The sequence below is a fragment of the Schistocerca gregaria genome, chromosome 1 (genome assembly GCF_023897955.1).
Source record: "Schistocerca gregaria isolate iqSchGreg1 chromosome 1, iqSchGreg1.2, whole genome shotgun sequence".
Taxonomy (NCBI): domain Eukaryota; kingdom Metazoa; phylum Arthropoda; class Insecta; order Orthoptera; family Acrididae; genus Schistocerca; species Schistocerca gregaria.
In genome coordinates this window covers 186,644,466-186,659,208 of record NC_064920.1, presented here as the reverse complement: position 1 = coordinate 186,659,208, position 14,743 = coordinate 186,644,466, and the positions used below count along the sequence as shown (strand labels likewise).

At 42.7% G+C, this 14,743-nt stretch overlaps 1 protein-coding gene across 1 annotated transcript in view; it reads right to left on the bottom strand.

Moving 5' to 3' along the window:
• Window positions 1-10,941, bottom strand: part of LOC126336571 (serine/threonine-protein phosphatase 6 regulatory ankyrin repeat subunit A-like) — a 129,709-nt gene extending 118,768 nt beyond the window's left edge. The window contains exon 1 of the mRNA XM_050000464.1: window positions 10,357-10,941. The gene's annotated coding sequence lies outside the window, so the exon portion shown is untranslated. The remainder of the gene's footprint in view (window positions 1-10,356) is intronic.
• Window positions 10,942-14,743: the final 3,802 nt, after the last annotated feature.

The following is a 14,743-nucleotide window of genomic DNA, read 5'->3' as shown; positions in this document are numbered from 1 at the left end:
TACAAGGAAGTATATAGGGTTACTGCTCCAGTTAATAGGTGGTATCGATATCAGTGACAGCGGAATTGAGAAATAGCTGAAATCAGAAAATCTCCACAAGGGCTCACAATCTGACGTAATTCCTGTCAGATTCTTTATCGAATTTCCAGCTGCGTTAGCATTTTTCTTAAACATTCTATAGCGTATCGCTTTATAGCGACAGTGCCAACGGTCTCGCCGCAGTGGTAACACCGGTTCGCGTCAGATCATCGAAGCTAAGCGCTGTCGGGCTGGGCTAGCACTTTGTTGGGTGACCAGCCGGTCTGCTGAGCGCTGTTCGCAAGCGGGATGCACTAAGGCCTTGGGAGGCAAACTGAGGAGCTACTTGATTGAGCTCCATATCTGCATCCAGTGATGCTGAGGATGACACGGCGGCTGGTCGGTACCGTTGGGCCTTCACGGCCTGTTCGGGCGGAGTTCAGTTCAGTTTTTATAGCGATAGTGGTGATGGGTTACTAAGGAGGATTGTGGAACGTGTTTGTCTGGATGTCGGTAGTCCACTGACCACGGCGAGATAGGGCGAAGAGCTGTGTGGTTGCCTGGCAGTCGTCGTTAACCACTCATTATTACTCAGCACTGCTATAGTTGACGAAATGTCCAAAAAGGCCAACTTCCGCAGAACGTAAGATGTACACAACCGACGACGAAGGCGCTGTGATCAGCACGTGACTCGTGGTCAAAGGCCGGTGGTGAAGTGCAGGCGAGGCAATGTCGCCAACGGCAAGGTAAGGCCGCCAACAGCAAGACGGCGCCCCACAGCGGCAGCCTGTCTGCCTAGAGGGCAGGCAGCCCAGCAGCTCCGGACGACATGCGGGTTCACGCTGTGTGCTCAGTATAAAGGAGACAGTTCACAACAGCAGTAGCCCACACGAGCAGAGGTTGGTGGAAAAGAGTTTGCCTACTGGCAGATGAGCGGCCACACCGCCCCAGGCTAGAACTACAGGCCACTAACAAGGAACTCATTGAGAGGGAGGTGGCAGAAGGCCAATGATGTTTACGGCATTCGATGCCCCATGTGTGATCTACCACCAATCACAATACTGGCTGCTAATGGCAACAGGGGGCGTCACTGGTGGTATCCAACGGTGAGCAAAGCATGAGGGTAAGGAGCGTAGCTGAACTGCTTAGTCGACAAGTAACAAAGCAATTTTGCAGATTGAGAAAGATGCGGCAGACGAAATATTAACGTTTCTGCAAGATGAGTCAGTGGGATTTGTGTTGTTGTATATGCTTGACTGTGCGGACAACGTACACGAAGAGTACAGTGATGATAAGAACTGAAGAAGTACAAAAGATTCTAAGAAAAGTGTCGGGCCATGCAGTTCATCATCTTTATCGGATTGGGAGCCACAAATCCCGCCCCCAGTGAAAGACAGTAAAGGACAATCGTTGACCAAGGAGCGGGTACTAAATATAGTTACCTACATAGATCATCCGCAACATAGTAAAAAAAATATATGAGCAGATTTCGAGAGGACAAGGCACACTTATTACAAAAACTGACGCCCGAGCGTTTCACGGCTGCTCGATACAATTTACAGGATGTGCATGATGGTGACGTACTACGTTACACACATCAAATTGTGCATGACATATTGAAAGGTGGCTACACTGTCACAGCGCCAGAGATTGCGCCAAAGAGTATTATTCAGCCGCCTCCACTGGCAGTTGCAGCTGAGAAGTTGGTGAGAGTTGTAGTAGTTCTGAGGTAGGCGTGATCTGTGCTTGTTGAGACGTCGATAGAGTACTAGTTGTTCTGTTGGGCAAGACACGATATGTTATTCGATTGGGGATGTTGTAATGATCAGAGTGTATTTTTCGTCAACATATATGAAGGTAACGAATTTTTTATTTTTATTTATTTCAAACTTCCTAATGCCTCTTGCTCACAGGTTCGGTCAACAAAGCATCTGGCTTGTGTTCATGTATTACAATGTAATTCTGGTTTCCATGTGGAATCATAGCATTTCTGGTTTTTTAAATTATTTTATTGTAAATGGCATTTAAAGCATCTTGTCGTATTGAGGGAGAACCGTGCCAGATGTGTACGTTGAATCACACTTCCACACACAGAACAGTTACACTTATGGTTTCTTGTTTCGTAGCTTTTATAGTTGCTGGGGACTTAATTAATTAACTGTGTTAACGAAACTTCCTTTCATTCTTTGTTCTTATTCTCTGCAGTCACATTGCGTACTAATATTATTCAGGGCCAACCGGTTACGAGACTGCGTAATTGGACAGACAGCGACTAAAAATTAAAATTATTAACATTCTATTTAATTAAGCCCCCATGCAATATATTGCAGTGGATGGTTGCATAATTTCCAACAGTGCTACATAACTGCAAGACGTAAGGCAACGAAAACTCAAACAAAGCGTCAACCTTCTGATGCACAACAAACTGCGGAATCGACCCGAATTTGTAGACATCTACATCCATACTCAGCAAGCCACTTAACGGTGTGTGGCAGAGGATACCTTGAGTACCTCTTTCGGTTCTCCCTTCTATTCCAGTCTCGTGTTGTTCGTGGAAAGAAGGATTGTCGGTATGCTTCTGTGTGGGCTCTAATCTATCTGATTTTATCCTAATGGACTCTTCGCGAGATATACGTAGGAGGGAGCAATATACTACTTGACTCTTCGTACCGGGCTACTGAGCATCTCTCCTACAGAGTCTTCCACTGGAGTTTATCGATCATCTCCGCAACACTTTCGCGATTACTATATGATACTGTAACGAAGCGCGCTGATCTCCGTTGGATCTTCTCTATCTCTTCTATCAACCCTATCGGGTACGGATCCCACAGGGTGAGCAGCATTCAATCAGTGGGCGAACAAGCGTACTGTAACCTACTTCCTTTGTTTTCGGATTGCATTTCCTTAGGATTCTTCCAATGAGTCACAGTCTGGCATCTGCTTTACCGACGATTAACTTTATATAATCATTCAATTTTAAGTCACTCCTAATGCGTACTCCCAGATAATTTATGGAATTAACTCCTTCCAGTTGCTGACCTGCTATTTTGTAGTTAAATGATAAGGGATCTATCTTTCTATGTATTAGCAGCACATTACACTTGTCTACATTGAGATTCAATTGCCATTCCCTGCACCATGCGTCAATTCGCAGCACATCCTCCTGCATTTCAGTACAATTTTCCATTGTTAAAACCTCTCGATACATCACAGCTTCATCTGCAAAAAGCCTCAGTGAACTTCCAATGTCATCCACAAGGTCATTTATGTATATTGTGAATAGCAACGGTCCTATGACACTCCCCTGCGGCACACCTGAAATCACTCTTACTTCGGAAGACTTCTCTCTATTGAGAATGACATGCTGCGTTCTGTTATCTAGGAACTCTTCAATCCAATCACACAATTGGTCTGATAGTCCATATGCTCTTACTTTGTTCATTAAAAGACTGTGGGGAACTGTATCGAACACCTTGCGGAAGTCAAGAAACACGGCGTCTACCTGTGAACCCGTGTCTATGGCCATCTGAGTCGCCCGCATCTCGTGGTCGTGCGGTAGCGTTCTCGCTTCCCACGGCCGGGTTCCCGGGTTCGATTCCCGTCGGGGACAGGGATTTTCTCTGCCTCGTGATGGCTGGGTGTTGTGTGATGTCCTTAGGTTAGTTAGGTTTAAGTAGTTCTAAGTTCTAGGGGACTGATGACCATAGATGTTAAATCTCATAGTGCTCAGAGCCATTTGAACCATCTGAGTCTCGTGGACTCTTAAACTTATCTCATACTTCAGGAAGGAATTTGTTTGCAACCCCGACCAATAAGGATTTGAAGAGGAAATGTATATGAAAGGAACCCTGGAAATTAGGGGTACCAAGAGAGTTGTATCAAGATCAATTAATATCAATGCCTTAACGCAATCGTATGCAATTATTCCGACTGTTAATCTGGAGAATAAATTGGCTGCAAAGTTATTTATTGTGCTGCGGGAAGTTGGAGGTGCTCTACCCCCTAAGATTCTGTCTTGTGTGCGTGATCTTGCAAGGACAGTACGGAATTAATTTTAATAATCAACAGTCTCAGTTGCACCGTTTACTTAGAATTTACCTAGGTTTCAGTCGGGATAACCCAACCTTCTTCAGAACAACAGTAACTACCGTTTGTCCGTAGTGGACATGGTAGGGAAAGTTTACATCACAGCAAGCAAGAGTGGGAAAATGGGCGTAAGAGAGCTACAACTATGGTATGACCATTGCCTTTGGCCAGTAGCTGGTCAAAATAACTTCCTTTTGCTTGATACCTGGCCTACGTATAAAAATAATACTCCTTTAGAGCAACTGTCCCTCCTGGAAAGTGAGTGGCATCGTACTTCATACCACCTGGAACTACTAGACAAATTCAACCTCTGGATGTTCGCTTTTTCCGTGCCTATAAAATATATTATCGCACGATCACCAGCTATTCATTAAAGGATAGCAAGTTTCACGATAAACTAAACGAGAGACTGTTCAGCATTTGGTTGCATGCCATCACAATCTATCAGTTCTCAAAATGTTCGCCTTCAATCTGAACGGTGCGATTCTTTGTGATCATTGCGGAGCGCCATTTTTCATTTGGTGTTCATGGTGCAAGTTAATGGTAGGTTTTGAACATTTATTGAATGTCGACAATGTCTATTTTGTGGAGTGTAATACACTACTGGCCATTAAAATTGCTACACCACGAAGATGACGTGCTGCAGACGTGAAATTTAACCTACAGAGAAGATGCTGTGATATGCAAATGATAACTTTTCAGAGCATTCACAGAAGGTTGGCGCCGGTGGTGACACTTACAACGTGCTGACATGAGGAAAGTTTCCAACCGATTTCTCATACACAAACAGCAGTTGACTGGCGTTGTCTGGTAAAACGTTGTTGTGATGCCTCGTGTAATAAGGAGAAATGCGTACCATCAATCGCGACAATGCTGCTCGCATTGGTCGAGATCCAATGGCTGTTAGAAGAATATGGAATTGGTGGGTTCAGGCGGGTAATACGGAACGCCGGTGCTGGATCCCAACGGCCTCCTATCACTAACATTCGAGATGACAGGCATCTTATCCGCATGGCTGTAACGGATCGTGCAGCCACGTCTCGATCCCTGAGTCAACAGATGGGGACGTTTGCAAGACAATAACCATCTGCACGAACAGTTCGACGACGATTGCAGCAGTATGGACTATCATCTCGGAGACTATGGCTGCGGTTACCTTTGACGCTGCATCACAGACAGGAGCGCCTGCGGTGGTGTATCAACGACGAACCTGGGTGCACGAATTGCAAAACGTCATTTTTTCGAATGAATCCAGGTCCTGTTTACAGCACCTTGGTGGTCGCATCCGTGTTTGGCGATATCGCGGTGAACGCACATTGGAAGAGTGTATTCGTCATCGCCATCCTGGTGTATCACCCGGTGTGATGGTACGGGGTGCCATTGGTTACACGTCTCGGTCACCTCTTGTTCGCACTGACGGCACTTTGAACAGTGGACGTTACATTTCAGATGTGTTACGACCCGTGGGTCTACCCTTCATTCGATCCCTGCGAAACCCTACATTTGAGCAGGATAATGCACGGCGGCATGTTGCAGGTCCTGTATGGGCCTTTCTGGATACAGAAAATGTTCGACTGCTGTCTTGGCCAGCACATTCTCCAGATCTCTCACCAACTGAAAACGTCTGGTGAATGGTGACCGAGCAACTGGCTCGTCACAATACGCCAGTCACTAGTCTTGATGAACTGTGGTATCGTGTTGAAGCTGCATGGACAGCTGTACCTTTACACGCCATCCAAGCTCTGTTTGACTCAATGCCCAGGCGTATCTAGGCCGTTATTACGGCTAGATGTGGTTGCTCTAGGTACTGATTTGTGAGGATCTATGCACCCAAATTGCATGAAAATGTAATCACATGTCAGTTCTAGTATAATATATTTGTCCAATGAATACCCGTTTACCATCTGCATTTCTTCTTGGTGTAGCAATTTTAATGGCCAGTAGTGTACATACATCTCACAAAAAGTTGACCTCTGCACCTCCCCGACACTCATTCCAATGAAGGACCTTTGCCTTTCGCGGGCAAGTGCTCTACCAACTGAGCTACAAAAGCACGACCCACACCCCGTCCTGACAGCTTTACCTCTGCCAGTACCTCGTCTCCTACCTTCCAAGTAAGTCGTGCTTGGGTAGCTCAGTTGGTAGACCACTTGCCCGCGAAAGACAAAGGTCCCGAGTTCGAGTCTCGGTCCGGCACACAATCTGCCAGGAAATTTCATGGGACCTGCCATTTGAAGGCCTCTAAGCCCACCGTATTGGTATCAACACAGACAGCAGTGCCGCAGTTAGCAGCAGCTAAGTCCGGAGGAGAAGACTTGTAGTACCATGGAGATTGTTAGACCTTTAGACTCATGGATCAAGACCGTCGTAGTTCCCACCTCGGCGCTGTTCCCCTTCAGACTACATCTCTGACTGCAAATGAGCAATATTTGCACGGCACTGACCTGTCCCCGTTTTGCTAGAGCACCATTTTCCGCGACATACGTCACAACGGAACCACGACATGGGCACGAAGTAATGAGGCTATCCACTCCGTCGTGGTTCTGTCTTCATGCTGGGTCAATGCTACTGCGCCGCTGTCCCCTCTGTTTGGTGACAACGTGAGGCAACCACCTAGCTAAAAAAAAAAAATGGTTCAAATGGCTCTGAGCACTATGGAACTCAACTGCTGTGGTCATTAGTCCCCTAGAACTTAGAACTACTTAAACCTAACTAACCTAAGGACATCACACACATCCATGCCCGAGGCAGGATTCGAACCTGCGACCGTAGCAGTCGCACGGTTCCGGACTGCGCGCCTAGAACCGCGAGACCACCGCGGCCACACCACCTACCTACCTCCGTGACAGTTAGCGCTGCAAAAGATATTTACAACTGAAATCGGAATTTCACCATAGGGAGGACGCAGCATGTTAATTTGGACGGAATATCATTGGCAGGTGTAGAATTAAATTCAGGTGTACCCTAGTGACGTTTGTTGGGAAGCTTGCTGTTCATGATGAATATTAATGATCTTTCAGGCAATACCAATAGAAACATCAGACTTCTGACATGATACAGTTATCTATGAAAAATTGGTGGTTAAAATATTTCACAAATAATGTCATACTTTTATAAAATTTCAGTGAGATGCAAAGATTGCTTTAATTATTCAAAAATGTAAAATTGTGCTTTTCACTGAACGCAATAACGTAGTATCCTGTGACCACAATGTCACAAGTTGCAACTGGAATCTGTTAACTAATACAAACAGCCGGATGTAATAATTTATGGGGATATGAAATGCAATGATCACACAGGCAATTACAGCTAAAATAGGTGTCAGATTTCGAATCACTGGTAGAATTTGGGAAAATGCAGTGACTCTGCAAATGAGTTGTCTTACAAAAAACTTGTGTGACCCAGATTTCTCTAGACTGCAGTTTATTTATACACCATATATAACTTTAAGCGCTAAAAATCATTCAACGGCCTAGGTCCGCAGAAAATATTTCACTATATAAGAGAGCCGGTTTCCATAGACTATGGTGTCATCTTTAGGTCTTAAAATCCTTTTTTGTAAAACATGTTCATTTTTCGCTGACCTCACGCACAAGGTGTCAAGTGGATCAATATAGCACATCATAAAAGGTTTGTCATCGCTGAAATATTTAAAAAGATAAAGCATCTTGTGCAACAGGGTGTGTCCATATACAAATCGCTTACAGTTGTTTGTTGCATCATACAAACACGGTACACAATAGCACAATTGTTTTCATATGCTGGACACATTCAAAACAGTACACTGTCTAGAATGTGTCCATCATACGTAATCAGCTGTGCTATTGTGTATCGTGTTTGTATGACGGAACAAGGAACTGTGCGCAATATGTATATTGACAAAGCTTGCTGCACAAGGTGCTTTACGTTTTTAAATATTTTAGCAATGATAAAGCTTTTATAATGTGATATTTTTATCAAACTGACATCTTGTGCGTGAGGTCCGCCTAAAATTAATACGTTTCACAACAAAAAGATTTTAAGGCCTGAAGATCACAGCACTGTCCTTTGAAACCAGTTGTCTTAAAGAAACATTCTATGCGATATTGGTTGCTTAATTGTTTTTTAACAACTAAACAGAGCGTCCATCAGTTGTCTCAAAATGAAAAAAATTCAAACAAGTTTAAGTGTTTTGCAATTACCATCAGAATCTTTTTAAAAACGACAGAAAAACACAGATGAAATACAGACTGCTGTTACTATTTCACAAGTCCTATTACAGACTCCTAGTGATTGCAGTGGGGGCTTAATAGATAAAGCCTTGGTAAGGAACCCATATACGGAAATTTACCATCTGTATGTAAAGGAAGTTTGAAGATTTGATCACTTTCAAATCTTCACCTTATCTGTGCACTAAGAAGATAACGTCAACAACAGTTGCTGTTGTAATTTTACCGTTTCCGTCCGACGTCACAACAACGGCTCCAAGAAATAGGTACGTCCGCACTTTTCTGGCACTATTGTGTCATACCGTGAAGCGGGAGGTTTGAAAGTGACCATAATTTCAAATTTATTTTACAGCCAAACGGTACATTTCCAGGCGTGAACTCCTTACCAAAACTTAATCGACTAATTCCCCTCTACAACCCGACTTTATCGACTAAGTCGCCTCTACAACTCGGTAGAAGTCAGTAATAGGAATAGTGAAACATGCTATAAAATTTCCTTTATTTTTAATGTAACTATATTAGTAGTATTCATAATTTGTTGTTTGGTTACTTTACAGAAGTTGTCTGCAGAGCCTGCTTCCGCCTGTTAATCTATAATTTGTCTCGTCTGACATCCCTGAAGGCTTTCCTTCGTGGTAGAATTGAAGGATTATCATTGGTGAACGAATGAATAAACGCACATCACCAGTTACTCATTTGGTTTGATCAGGCTATATGTCGAGGTTTCCGCGGATAATCTCAAAGCTGTTCACACCTGAAAGCCACTGATTCAGTTCCGTACGCCTTGGTACACATCGACAAAAATTAAAATGCGTAGAACTCTGGAAGCCATTCTTTACGCTGGAGATATTCGAGAACGTTAGCCTCGATTTACTTTTGTCTTCTTAACTCTGTATATTTTCTTCTACATTTCTTTTAAAATTCAAAAATACTATGACACCGATTTGGCATCCTCACAGTTATGTGGCAAATCGAGGAACATACTGCAACATCTCACGTGTCTGTTGGAGGGACTGCAAAGGCAAGCAGAGTAATTAGAGAGAGCACAGACTTCTGACGCTGTGTAAACTGACAAGTTGCTAAAAAATGACAGTTTTAGGAATGCTCTCTGAATTTTGTTTCAAATGTTTCACGATCTGTCGGAAAAAAATATTTGTCACTTTTGAAACTGATATCCTCATTAAAACATGCCGTTTATACGTTACCTTCATACTAGCAAGGATATGATTTATAAGGATCCAAACGCTACGCTTTCATTGAAATTGTTCTAGATTTCTGTTTACCTCAAATTACCGTATTTGACAGCAATTTTTCCAGTCCTTCTGTTGTTTCGCTGAAATTACCTTTATTTTTATAGCTATTTAGATTGTATGCACAAAGTTGCGACTTATTCAGTGTTAACAGTGCTGGCAAAGACGCTTCTTCTTTCAGTTTCCTATTAAGTCGTTATTTCTTCTGGTCTTACAATTGCATTGGGATGCTCCTGGTCGCTCTTCAAGTATATTCGTTTCTTTGTATTTTCGTTCTATCGACACAATATATGCTGCTAATATCACAATAGAATTTGGAGATCTCAATAAGGCAAACAAAAATCTGCACTCGTTTAATTAGAAAGGATACTACAAGAGAATGCCAGAATTAGTAGTACTGACAGTAACAATATCTATTACGTGCCGTATTAAATTTCACACGCGCATTACACCACGGATTTCTCACAATGAGTTAGCGAGGGCCAGAGAGATTTCAGAAACAGTGACTTGAACCATGTTAACGCCGATTCAGAACACATTACCAGCTTTTCAGTGCGCCGGAGTAGTGATACTCTACTTGTGTCACTATTTTTATCGAAGAAAAACATTTTGAGGCCAGGTAGGCCTATACGACTCAGCTGTACTTGTTCCGCAGACACCGCATTAATGTAATGCTCAACGTGAGAGTGAAAGCAACTGACAAGGTTTTCAGTATTTGACAGCGAATATTCAAACGTTAATATCTAATCGAGCAGCCTGAATAAATATTTAATAATGTGTCACCACGTACTTACCGTGCGACTGTCTCGAAATTTCTGAGGGCACCGTCGTTGTTTATTGGCGCAGCGTCAGCTGTCACATTTACTGTCCGCAAATACAACTAACAAACACACACTATCAGTTGTCACTGAAGTTTATATACCGCTATCTGATTTTACGCAGTTCTATTTTACGAACTTCGGCACTGCACGGCTGCCAACTACTCGTTATTCACAAATGTAACACTGTCACCAACTGAGAACGTGATCGACATTTCTTGTTAGGGCGAATGATGAGAGGATAAATAAATATCACGTCACTGTTTGTAATCGCCCTATCAGTTGAGTCATTAAGAATTTAATTAGTAGAGAAATATTACAGAGCATGTACTCTGCAGCTTGGCACGTTCAACAGTTGAATCAAACCTTGACTTCCTAATACGAAATCATCTGCAGTGAGTGTTGATTGTGGAAATAATTCAGCGCTACGACGTTACGAAAGAAGAGAATAGCTGAAGTTCGCGTAGTTATTTACATGTTGTGTAGTCATGCTAAAACGCAAACGAGTATGTTTCCTTCGTCAGTTCCGTTGGTCTTAACAGGTTACGCCCTACTGTCGCTCTTACAACGATGCAGTCTCCGCTCATCACAGAAGTTCGTCTTTTTTTCTGCATCACTCCCCGCCGTATCAGCTGCATGCGTCAAGTAGCTTCTGTAAGCCGATACGAGATGGCAGCAGCTGGCACAACACCGCAGCACAAGGAAAAACCGCACTCGTAGCTCACGTGCTCGGCCTTCTTCTAATGTCAGTTTTGCGTGTGTGTGGCGTCGTCACATTATGGATGCATGAGGCACCGATCAACAGAAGACACCGCTGTTCAGTCAGAGACGGCAAAGGACGTGAAAAATCAATTGGACTGAATGGACGCTCTTTTGAAAAGAGAGTAAATGATTAATATCATCAAAAGAGATACAATGGTAATGGAATCTAGACGAATTAAATCACGCGACAAAGGAGTGAGTGAGTAAGATCGGGAAATGAAAGGCTAAAAGAAGTCAACAAAATGGTTCAAATGGCTCTAAGCACTGTGGGACTTAACATCTGAGATCATCAGTCCTCTAGACTTAGAACTACTTAAACTTAGCTAACCTAAGGACATCACACACATCCATGCCCGAGGAAGGATTCGAACCTACGACCGTAGCAGCCGCGTGGTTCCGGACTGAAGTCAACAAGTTTTGGTATTCGGGGAGCTAGATAACTGGCGGATGGCCGAAGTAATGAGGATTAAAATGCTACAGAAGAACGCATACGATTAGATGGGTAGCTCGGGAAAGAAATAAAGAGATACTGAACTAAACTGGGAAGAAAAGAAATTTATTGAACGGGGAACTGTTGCTAGGACGTCTTCATTCCTCGATCGATCAGTTCATCTGCTGTTCAGCAGTTTCCTGTAACTCCACATTGTAAAGCCGTCTGATCGTTTGATTTCTCTTCAATCCATTTTCCACGTTTCGCACCGCTTGACCTCTAAACATAACTTTTCATTAATCTTTTTCTGGTCAAGTTTCACAGCTTTTGGTGCAAGCAGCTATTCTGCCTTGTGCATTCTTTGTGTGACACAGCATGTCATATTTCCCATTGTCTGGAGAGAGCCTAAGCAGTAATACAGGGGTTGGACAAAACTATGGAAACACCGGGAGAAACGCTTGTTTAAACATACATGCGGATGATAGCCAAGCCTACAAGATACGCTGTTGTATCTGGCCACAAACGGCACCTGCACAATGTCCACAATACATAGTAAGTGTCAGTGGTGGTCAGGCCAGTGTTCTCTGTAATCGTGAGTACATTCTGTTGGTGCTCACGTGAATTCGAATGTGGGAATATTTTGTTGGTGCTTGTATGGTGGTTGCTCCCGTAACCAAGGTAGCCGAAGTTTTTGCTGTTTCAAGAGACATCACACCAAGATTTAACCCGCATACAGGGACAGTGCAGGAATATCATCCGCTAAAACACAACGGGGACGAAAGCTGTGTTGAGCGATCGTGATGCGTCTTATGCCTGGGAATGTGTTCTTTGTCTTGTTTCCATATTTTTGTCCACTCTATAGACTTTGCTACGTATAGTGCTCACAACAGGTCAGTTGTGAGAAGCGCGCGTGAGAACATATCTTGCAGCATGACATATAGATCGGAGGTGATTCGGGGAATGTGTGGCAAACTGTCGTAATATTAATCGTAAATATTGACAACAATACTTCGTTTTTGATGTAATAAGGTCAGGTGAAGTCTATCAGTCACTGACATAGTTGTTACATTATTTCGGTGCAGTAAACTTCCAGTTTCGCTAAATAAATGACGGGGTCAGAGTCACCCAAGAGTATGCGGAGACATAGGAAATAGTGCGAGTAGTATTGATAGAATTGATAGAGAAAGAAGCATAAATGAATGCGAAAAAAAGAAACTGAGAACCGATGACTTCTCTTTGTTTTTTTCGTTTGTCCGGTTGTTTGCTTTGCACATAATTAGAACTGCGCATCGTTCAGTGTCAGTCTATTGTGTATTTTACAGCCTTACAGAATATAAAGTGCATTTTATAAGTAATAAAAATTATTTGATCGCGTAACTTCTGCGCCTTTATGTAACCAAAACAATTACTCTTGATGCAAGTACAGCTGACATGCACAAACATAAAATATATACCGTATATAATTATTGTTGTTATTTTGAACTGAAAAGAACGTTTTTCATCAAGATCAAAACAAGAGCTTTTTTATTACTGATAATTCGAAAGTTGTTTATAGATAACACAAATATGTTTTGTATAAGTTCGACGAAGTATTGAAGCGATGTTTGTTATACGTTTGTTTTGCGTTTTTTATCATTTTACTTTTTTTTAGGGAATTGCGTTTTCTAGCGGTATATGATAAATCTGTATTTTTTTCTTTGTTTTGACTACAACGTCTCAACTACAGTAACCTAAGGTAACCTACGCTGCTTTTGCGGTTCGACTTTTAACCACTATCTGTGATTCTTCCATTATCTTTCAGGCATGATTCTGGGCAGCAATATATATTATCTGTAAGTGTTTCTATGAATTTATTGACGAATCGTATACGGTAGTATTCAGAAGCTTGAACTGATCATGGTAAAATTTGTTTTTCTTTACGTGCCGGCCGATGTGGCCGAGCTGTTCAAGGCGCTTCACTCTGGAATCGCTCGACCGCTACGGTCGCAAGTTTGAATCCTGCCTCGGGCATGGATGTGTGTGGTGTCCTTAGGTTGGTTAGGTTTAAGTAGTTCAAAGTTCTAGGGGACTAATGACCTCAGATGTTAAGTCCCATAGTGCTCAGAGCCATTTGAACCATTATTTTCTTTACGTGTATGCATTTTCGGAAAAGGGAAGGAATTGAGGAAATTCACTTTCAAGGAAGGGGTACCAAAAAGAGCTCAGAACCAGCTGCTCAGTTCTGGGATATTGTTCTAGTTATCGATGGACGTTAAGAATGATCTTCAACATATAGGAAACACGATATCAGGAAATTAGGTTACAAGAAGTTTTCACGGAATTAAGTGAGGAAGAGCAGAAAGAGAATGTGTTGGAGGAAATATAAAAGAAGTATCACGAGCTAAGACTTTCATCTGAGAAACTGACAGCGCAACTAAACCTATTGACAGAAACAGCGCGACAGATGTTTATCAGGAAGAAAAGAGGATAGTTTGATGCAGGAAGGAAGTTACTGAAAACAGTATTCCGCCTGTAAGTCAATAAAGATATACAAAACTTACATAATATTCAAATGGCTCCAGGCACTATGGGACTTCTGAGGTCATCAGTCCCCTAGACCTAGAATTACCTAAACATAACTAACACAAGGACATCACACACATCCATGCCCAAGCCAGGATTCGAACCTGCGACCGTAGAAGCAGCGCGGTTCCGGACTGTAGCTTCTAGAACCGCTCGGTCATAACGGTCGGCAGCTACATAATATACTAAAACAAATGCGAGAAATAGCGGATACCACTTGAACTACAGCAGAATGGCATATTACGCAGTTGACAAATATGGAATATAATGTGTTCAATAACGAGAGAACGGTGAGAGAACTGACTACAGAATTAGTGCAGTATACAGAAGGTATCATTCGGACAACAGAAAACAATTTGCATAGAATTCAGACTCGATCAAGTGCATTAGATGGGAGAACGAGCTTAGCTAGACTGTTGCGTGTATTAGCATATAGCTTGAATATCGCGAAGCCAGAAGCAGCAACGCTGCAAGATGCTGTTTACCACGCCATGCTCGGACATCTGACTTCCACACTGTTGCCTCCAACACAGTTCCTAGAAGGATGACGTCAGACACTAAAAGAGCGTCTAGTAACCGAGAGAAGCCTAGCCCTAGCCTAATACTACC